The sequence below is a fragment of the Amphiura filiformis genome, chromosome 2 (genome assembly GCF_039555335.1).
Source record: "Amphiura filiformis chromosome 2, Afil_fr2py, whole genome shotgun sequence".
NCBI classification, from domain to species: Eukaryota; Metazoa; Echinodermata; class Ophiuroidea; order Amphilepidida; family Amphiuridae; genus Amphiura; species Amphiura filiformis.
The window spans coordinates 85,971,107-85,980,220 of NC_092629.1; positions in this window are offsets into that span (position 1 = coordinate 85,971,107).

The window sequence follows — 9,114 nt, forward strand, 5'->3', positions numbered from 1 at the left end:
CTATTTACATAATTTTAGATTTAAATTAGCCAAATAATTTGAGCATACCTTACATTTCATGATAAAAAGTTTTTTGAAAACTCCCTTGTCATTTGTTAGTCTGTTTGCTGATGTTCTAATATCATTTTACAAGTGTCTACCTCTTCACTCTTGTAAAGATGCAAACTAGATTTTAGATAAATAGCGCCATCATTGTTCAACTTTTCTTAAAAATGACTCAACTTTACATGTCATCAAACAACCGTGACTGCTGGTAGCAAGTAGTTCATCAATGCCCTATCTATATAGTTGATAGCAAGTAGATCATCAATGCGCTATCTGCTTCTGATAACAAGTTGTTCATCAATGCCCTATCTACTGCTGATATCAAGTAGTTCATCAATGCGGTATCTACTGCTGATAGCAAATAGGTCATCAATGCCCTATCTATTGCTGATAGCAAGTAGTTCATCAATGTCTATCTAGTACTGCTGAGCGCAAAATATAGTTCATCACCAATGTGCTATCTACTACTGATAGCAAAACGTTCATGCGCCATCTACTGCTGATAGTAAGTAGCTCATCAATGCCCTATCTACTCCTGATAGCAAGTAGTTTATCAATGCGCTATCTACTGCTGATAGCAAGTAGTTTATCAATGCCCTATCTACTGCTCATAGCAAGAAGTTCATCAATGCGCTATCTACCGCTGATAGCAAGTAGTTCATCAATGTCTATCTAGTACTGCTGAGCGCAAAATATAGTTCATCACCAATGTGCTATCTACTACTGATAGCAAAACGTTCATGCGCCATCTACTGCTGATAGTAAGTAGCTCATCAATGCCCTATCTACTCCTGATAGCAAGTAGTTTATCAATGCGCTATCTACTGCTGATAGCAAGTAGTTTATCAATGCCCTATCTACTGCTCATAGCAAGAAGTTCATCAATGCGCTATCTACCGCTGATAGCAAGTAGTTTATCATTATCAATGCCCTATCTATTGCTGATAGCAAGCAGTTCATCAATGCGCTATCTACTGTTGATAGCAAGCAGTTCATCAATGTGCTAACTACTGCTGATAGCAAGTGGTTTATCAATGCCCTATCTATTGCTGATAACAAGCAGGTCATCAATGCGCTATCTACTGCTGATAGCAAGTAGTTTATCAATGCCCTATCTACTGCTGATAGCAAGCAGTTCATCAATGCACTATCTACTCCTGACAGCAAGTAGTTCATCAATACGCTATCTACTGCTGATAGGAAGTAGTTTCGTCGATGCTATAGCTATATACGAAATATGGACAAAAAAGAACTGGCTAATTTCTTAAATTAATGCGCGCCGCAAAACGAACACACGAACAAACAAACAAATAAACGATGTTATTTTATCTTAATTTATATTTTAATATGTTATTTTTTTAATTTGATTTAATTTGATTTAATTTTATTTATTTAATTTAGTTTATTTTATTTTAATTTAATTTAATTTAATTTAATTTAATTTAATTTAATTTATTTTATTTTATTTTATTTTATTTTATTTCAATTTAATTTAATTTAATTTATTTTATTTTATTTTATTTTATTTTATTTTATTTTATTTTATAGGCCTATTATGTTATTTTTATTTAATTTAATTTAATTTAAAGTTAATTTAATTTAATTTAATTTAATTTAATTTAATTTAACTTTATTTTATTTTACTACTTTAATTAATTTCAATTTAGTTTTTATTTAATTTATTTATTTGCATTTGATCGATTGATATAGTCGAGTGTCCAGGTCAAGTAGGTATGTCAAGTGTAGGGCTATTCTGTAATTTTCGATTCAGCTTTCAAGCTTCTAATTAGACTATTGCAATTGAAATCCATACACCCCATGTAGAAGGCATGACCTTAATCTCCCACACAGGGAGTGTAGGTTTCAAATTGAGTCAACCTTTCAGGTAACCCTTTTGAAATTCACACTCCCTGTGTGGAAGATTAAAGTCATGTATTACATAAGGGGTGTATGGATTTCAACTGGAATTACCAATTGAGCATGCGCAGATGTGATGACGCAAGTACAAGTGACCAATTTAGACCAAGTGGCGCGAAAAAGGTGATGCGAACTAGTGACGGATCGTCTTAACATTTGCAGTGTCAAATTGGTAAGCAATCTGGTTTATTTTGTCATTTATCTGCTTTAATTTTGTTCACAGTCACATCAGTATTATGATAAAATTTTTAACTCGTAATGATACCAATAAAATGACGGTTAATTTCGGACAGGGATCTCAGGTTAATAAAATAATTATGTGCCACGGTATAATAAAATGAATAAACAAAACAAGAAAATAAATCATCATCTTTAACATGTTTAACATTATCATCCGCATCATCGTTGTTGTTTCTGTCATCTATCATCATCATCATCATCATCATCATCATCACCATCCATCATCGTCATTATATTATCATTATCATCATCGTCAGATCATCATAGACTTAGACGACAAAGGTAATGCGTAAAATTGTGACGTTCATCATTGTTCGTGGTCGATTTGCCCATTTCTGTCCGTTTTAATAACATGCATATATTTATTTTCCAGGAACAACATGACCTACGTAATGTACAAAAGAAGTTTGGAGCGACTTTATAAGAAGACAATGGAAAACAGGAGACTGAAATCTTGCTGGACATCGCTGCAGTGTACACACCATTGTTCTGAAAAAAGTTAAGTAGCCATATATCCCATTCTGTTAAAATTTGCTATTTGTCACTGCCATTACCACAAAACCCATGCAGAACAGGGGAAAGTGGATTTGTACTTTAAAATTGTTTTTAATTGTACATTTTTAATTGTACATTTCTCGAATTGTATGACATGACATATCTATTGCACCCTTGATAAATTGTACCATATCTTCAAAAGCATCCACGGTACGAAAACAACTGATCATAAATTATGCCTCCATCTAAATGTTCAGATTTCATCAGGTAAATGATAATGTGAAACTGATGACTCGGCGCTGGAATTGTTGCCTGTTTTTACCTCGGGATTCCAAAATCATGTTCATAATATTGGATTCTGTCACAATTTACACCAACGTAGACTTCTATTTTACATGGTGTTTTATTTTATTATTTAAATGTTCATTGTGATTGTTTGAACATTTTAATTCTCAGAAAAAACAATGGCCTTAATTTGAGCAATTTTACATTTATCATCGCTCGTGTGCATTGTGTTAACTTTGCCATTCAAGTATTTCTAACGTAGAAGACCACACTGATTCCAAACTTGATGTTCGTCACCTCTAACTAATAATGAAATCAAACATTTTGGCACTTTATAATCTTTTGAGAATTATTGAATAAATAGGTTGAAATTCATTTCATGATACTGAAGCTCAGAATTGATTCTATGCATATATCAGACAATTATCATCGCCAGGTTATTTGGCGATTGAAAGTAATGGACCTTGAGTATATATCGTACAGAATATTGGGGTTACTAGTCTTCCTGCAATTTTAGTAGTTTTTATTATGAACACTACTTCTGGTGAATTGTGTTTGGTTTAACTTTGTAGCTGCAAAACTAGATGTTATATTTACGCCTACACCTTAAAATGTGATGCATATTAGACCTATACAATCAATTACATTTCTGATCATAGTATTTGAGGGTGGAGAAATCCACACGCGTTAATGAGTTTCATGGAAAGAACGTGCAAATATGATTTCAATTTTAATATAGCGGTTTTAACACCTTCTGTATTAAAAAAACACTAACAAAATTAAGGGGACTGCCATTTCTTTGGGAGATGGGTCCAGTTAATAAAAAATTAACGTTAGTGACCAGAATCAATTTGGGTAAATCTCTAAATCTGAGGTTGATCATTTGTATGACCAAAGGTATGATGAGAACCTCGAGAGCTCTCCTTGCAATCAACTTCATGAACCCATTTTCAATTGTATTTGAAAAAGGACACGCACTTCGGTTTTATTAACAATTTTATAAACCCTATATTTTAGTACATGAATCGAATCAATGGGTTCCTACAGTCACACATTTGATGGGTGTAATATTTTATGATATCAATATATTATGACTTTCTATGATATTTGGACCCCTTTCCAAACAAAATGACAGTAAATTGCAAGTTCCTATTCCTACCATACACCGAAAATGTTAATTCATCAAAAAATGTGGTATAATTTGACCAATTAAAATTAGTCAATGTAAATGAAATATTTATCATAAGACAAAAATGCTGAAAATGTACTTAGAATGTTGAAAAATCAATTTATATAGCATTTCAAATTAATATTGATCATCATGATCATTACAAATATTTTCACGACTTTTAAATATTCAGTTTTTAATGACGAATTAATGAATAATTTATAAATGAATGATGTAGTTAATGTGCCATTTTAGACTATGACAAATTAAATGATGAATTAAATGATGTATATGTTTAATTCATAATTCATCACAAATTTGTCATGCTAAAAATGTTTTAGACCACATGTTTTGACGAATTAGTCTTTTCAATGTAACTTAATCCTATATTTTTGCAACACATGATGTATATAACTCAACCTAACCTGATCTTGCCTTACTGTAGTAACCCAGCAACCACAAAACGTTATTTAAACTTAAAGGGTATGAAGAGTGTAAAACATTTTAATAACATTCAAAAACAGAGTGATGTTGAAGTGTTTATAAAATATGTTGCAATAAAATGTCATATAACGTAATTTTTAAAACGTTTTCATGACCTTTATACAACCCGACATTATAAATATTATTAAAATGTTTGACTAAAATCAAAACACGTTGGCAACACGTTAATAATGTTTTAAAACAATTTTATGTTTGCTGGGAACACAACTTGGGCCTATGTATAGTTTATGCCCAATTGTTAATATATCAATATATTTAACTTATTTAAACGCACCTAGCATTACTTTACATAATCGTACCTAACTTAACCCAAGTATGGCACAACCTAACATCCCGGGCCTAACATAAACCATGCATGGCACAACCTAACATAACCCAAGCATGGCACAACCTAACATAACCCAAGCATGGCACAACCTAACATAACCCAAGCATGTCACAACCTAACATAACCCACGCATGGCACAACCTAACATAACCCAAGCACGGCACAACCTAACATAACCAAAGCATGGCACAACCTAACATAACCAAAGCATGTCAAAAGCTAACATAACCCAAGCATGGCACAACCTAACATAACCAAAGCACGGCACAACCTAACATAACCCAAGCATGGCACAACCTAACATAACCTTATCCGTTATAGCACAACCTAATCTAACCCAATATAACATAACCCATAATCTCACCAAATATACTCCTAACCCAGCACACGGACAGATAGGCTTGGTCTCTAAAATTCTGTTGAAATTATCTATCTTTATGTTGATTTCATCACCCTGTGACAGAAATATATTATACGGGCCTTACTTTTTTTTCATTAAGAACCTCCTTGGTATCGATATCGGCCTAGACCATGCGACAATACAATTACAGAGAAGTCCGTATGCTTACATTCCCCCCGGACATTTCCGGGCATACATTTCTGCACAATAACTATATCAAGGCCTATTTCTTTGAATCGCCAACTAACTTGGCGATGCTTATTGCCATGATACATTCACCGAATCAATAAAGAGTTTCAGTGACTTGAAATGAATTTCAATCTGCTTATTAAATCATTCTTAAAAGATTATAAATGTCAAATGATTTGAATTCATTATCATTTAGATGTTATGAACATCAAATTTGAATCCGCGTGGCTTCTATACATTAAGAAATAGTTGAATGGGAAAGTTAACATATAAATGTACATGTACGCTAATATAAACGTAAAATTCCTCAAATGAGGGCCTTCGTTTTTTCTTAAAATTACGATTTTAAGACGATTCCAATGTACATTTACATACTAAAAATGAAATTCCCTGTGAAATGGAAGTCTACGTTGGTATAAATGTGACAAAATCCAATATTTTGATTCAATTCCAGGATCCCGAGATAAAAACGTCCAACCGTTCCTACCAAGTCATTAGTTTTACATTATCATTTTTCTGATGAAATCTGGACATTTAGATGGACGCATTTATGATCATTTGTTTTTGTGCCGTGGATGCTTTTTAAGATATGGTACAATTTATCACGGGTTCAATATATATGAAGTGGCATGCAATTCTGAGAAATGTACAATTAAAAACACCGATTCAAATTTAAATTACTCGATTCAAATTTAAATTACTCGATTCAAATTTAAATTACTCGATTCAAATTTAAATTACTCGATTCAAATTTAAATTACTCGATTCAAATTTAAATTACTCGATTCAAATTTAAATTACTCGATTCAAATTTAAATTACTCGATTCAAATTTAAATTACTCGATTCAAATTTAAATTACTCGATTCAAATTACTCGATTCAAATTAATCGATTCAATTTAAATTACTAGCAAATTTAAATCGATTCAAATTTTAATCGATTCAAATTTAAATCGATTCAAATTTAAATTACTCGATTCAAATTTAAATTACTCGATTCAAATTTAAATTACTCGATTCAAATTTAAATTACTCGATTCAAATTTAAATTACTCGATTCAAATTCAAATTAATCGATTCAAATTTAAATTAATCGATTCAAATTTAAATTAATCGATTCAAATTTAAATTGATCGATTCAAATTTAAATTGATCGATTCAAATTTAAATTGATCGATTCAAATTTAAATTGATCGATTCAAATTTAAACTGATCGATTCAAATTTAAATTGATCGATTCAAATTTAAATTAATCATTCAAATTTAAATTAATCATTCAAATTTAAATTAATCGATTCAAATTTAAATTAATCGATTCAAATTTAAATTACTCGATTCAAATTTAAATTACTCGATTCAAATTTAAATTACTCGATTCAAATTTAAATTACTCGATTCAAATTTAAATTACTCGATTCAAATTTAAATTACTCGATTCAAATTTAAATTACTCGATTCAAATTTAAATTACTCGATTCAAATTTAAATTACTCGATTCAAATTTAAATTACTCGATTCAAATTTAAATTACTCGATTCAAATTTAAATTACTCGATTCAAATTTAAATTACTCGATTCAAATTTAAATTACTCGATTCAAATTTAAATTACTCGATTCAAATTTAAATTACTCGATTCAAATTTAAATTACTCGATTCAAATTTAAATTACTCGATTCAAATTTAAATTACTCGATTCAAATTTAAATTACTCGATTCAAATTAATCGATTCAAATTAATCGATTCAATTTAAATTACTCGCAAATTTAAATCGATTCAAATTTAAATCGATTCAAATTTGAGATGTCATTTGCATCTCATTAAAATTTGCATATCATTAAAATATACATATCATTAAATCGATTCAAATTTAAATCGATTCAAATTTTTAAATTACTCGATTCAAATTTAAATTACTCGGATTCAAATTACTCGATTCAAATTAATCGATTCAATTTAAATTACTCGCAAATTTAAATCGATTCAAATTTAAATCGATTCAAATTTAAATCGATTCAAATTTAAATATTTAAATCGATTCAAATTTAAATCGATTCAAATTGAAATTACTCGATTTAAATTTGAGATGTCATTTACATCTGATAAAAATTTGCATATTAAAATTAAAATTAGAATATTGCATATCATTAAAATTTGCACATCATTACATTATGCATATCATTAAAATTTGCATATCATTACAATTTGCATATCATTAAAATGTGCATATCATTAAAATTTGCATATCATTAAAATTTGCAATTTAAATTTGCATGTCATCATTAAAAAATGATATGCAATATTTTAATGATATGCATAATTTAATGATATGCATATTTTAATGATATGCAAATTTTAATGATATGCATATTTTAATATACTTTAATGATATGCATTTTTAATGAGATGCATATTTTAATGATATGCATTTTTAATGAGATACATAATTAATGATATGCATATTTTAATGATATGCAATTTTAATGATATGCATATTTTAATGATATGCATATTATAATGATATGCATATTATAATGATATGCATAATTTAATAATATGCATATTTTAATGATATGCATATTTTAATGATATGCATAATTTAATGATATGCATATTTTGATGATATGCATAATTTAATGATATGCATATTTTAATGATATGCATATTTTAATGATATGCATAATTTAATGATATGCATAATTTTAATGATATGCATATTTTAAAGATATGCAAATTTTAATGACATGCATATTTTAATGATATGCATAATTTAATGATATGCATATTTTAATGATATGCATATTTTAATGATATGCATATTTTAATGATATGCAAATTTTAATGATATGCATTTTTTAATGATATGCAAATTTTAATGATATGCATAATTTAATGATATGCATTTTTTAATGATATGCATATTTTAATGAGATGCATATTTTAATAATATGCAAATTTTAATGAGATGCATAATTTAATGATATGCATTTTTTAATGATATGCATATTTTAATGATATGCCAATTTTAATGATATGCATAATTTAATGATATGCATATTTTAATGATGTGCATTTTTTAATGATATGCATAATTTAATGATATGCATTTTTTAATGATATGCATATTTTAATGATATGCATAATTTAATGATATGCATAATTTAATGATATGCATAATTTAATGATATGCATAATTTAATGATTTTAATGATATGCATAATTTAATGATATGCATTTTTTAATGATATGCATATTTTAAAGATATGCAAATTTTAATGATATGCAAATTTTAATGATATGCAAATTTTAATGATATGCATAATTTAATGATATGCATATTTTAATGATATGCATTTTTTAATGATATGCATAATTTAATGATATGCATTTTTTAATGATATGCATATTTTAATGATATGCAAATTTTAATGATATGCATAATTTAATGATATGCATAATTTAATGATATGCATAATTTAATGATATGCATAATTTAATGATATGCATAATTTAATGATATGTATAATTTAATGATATGCATAA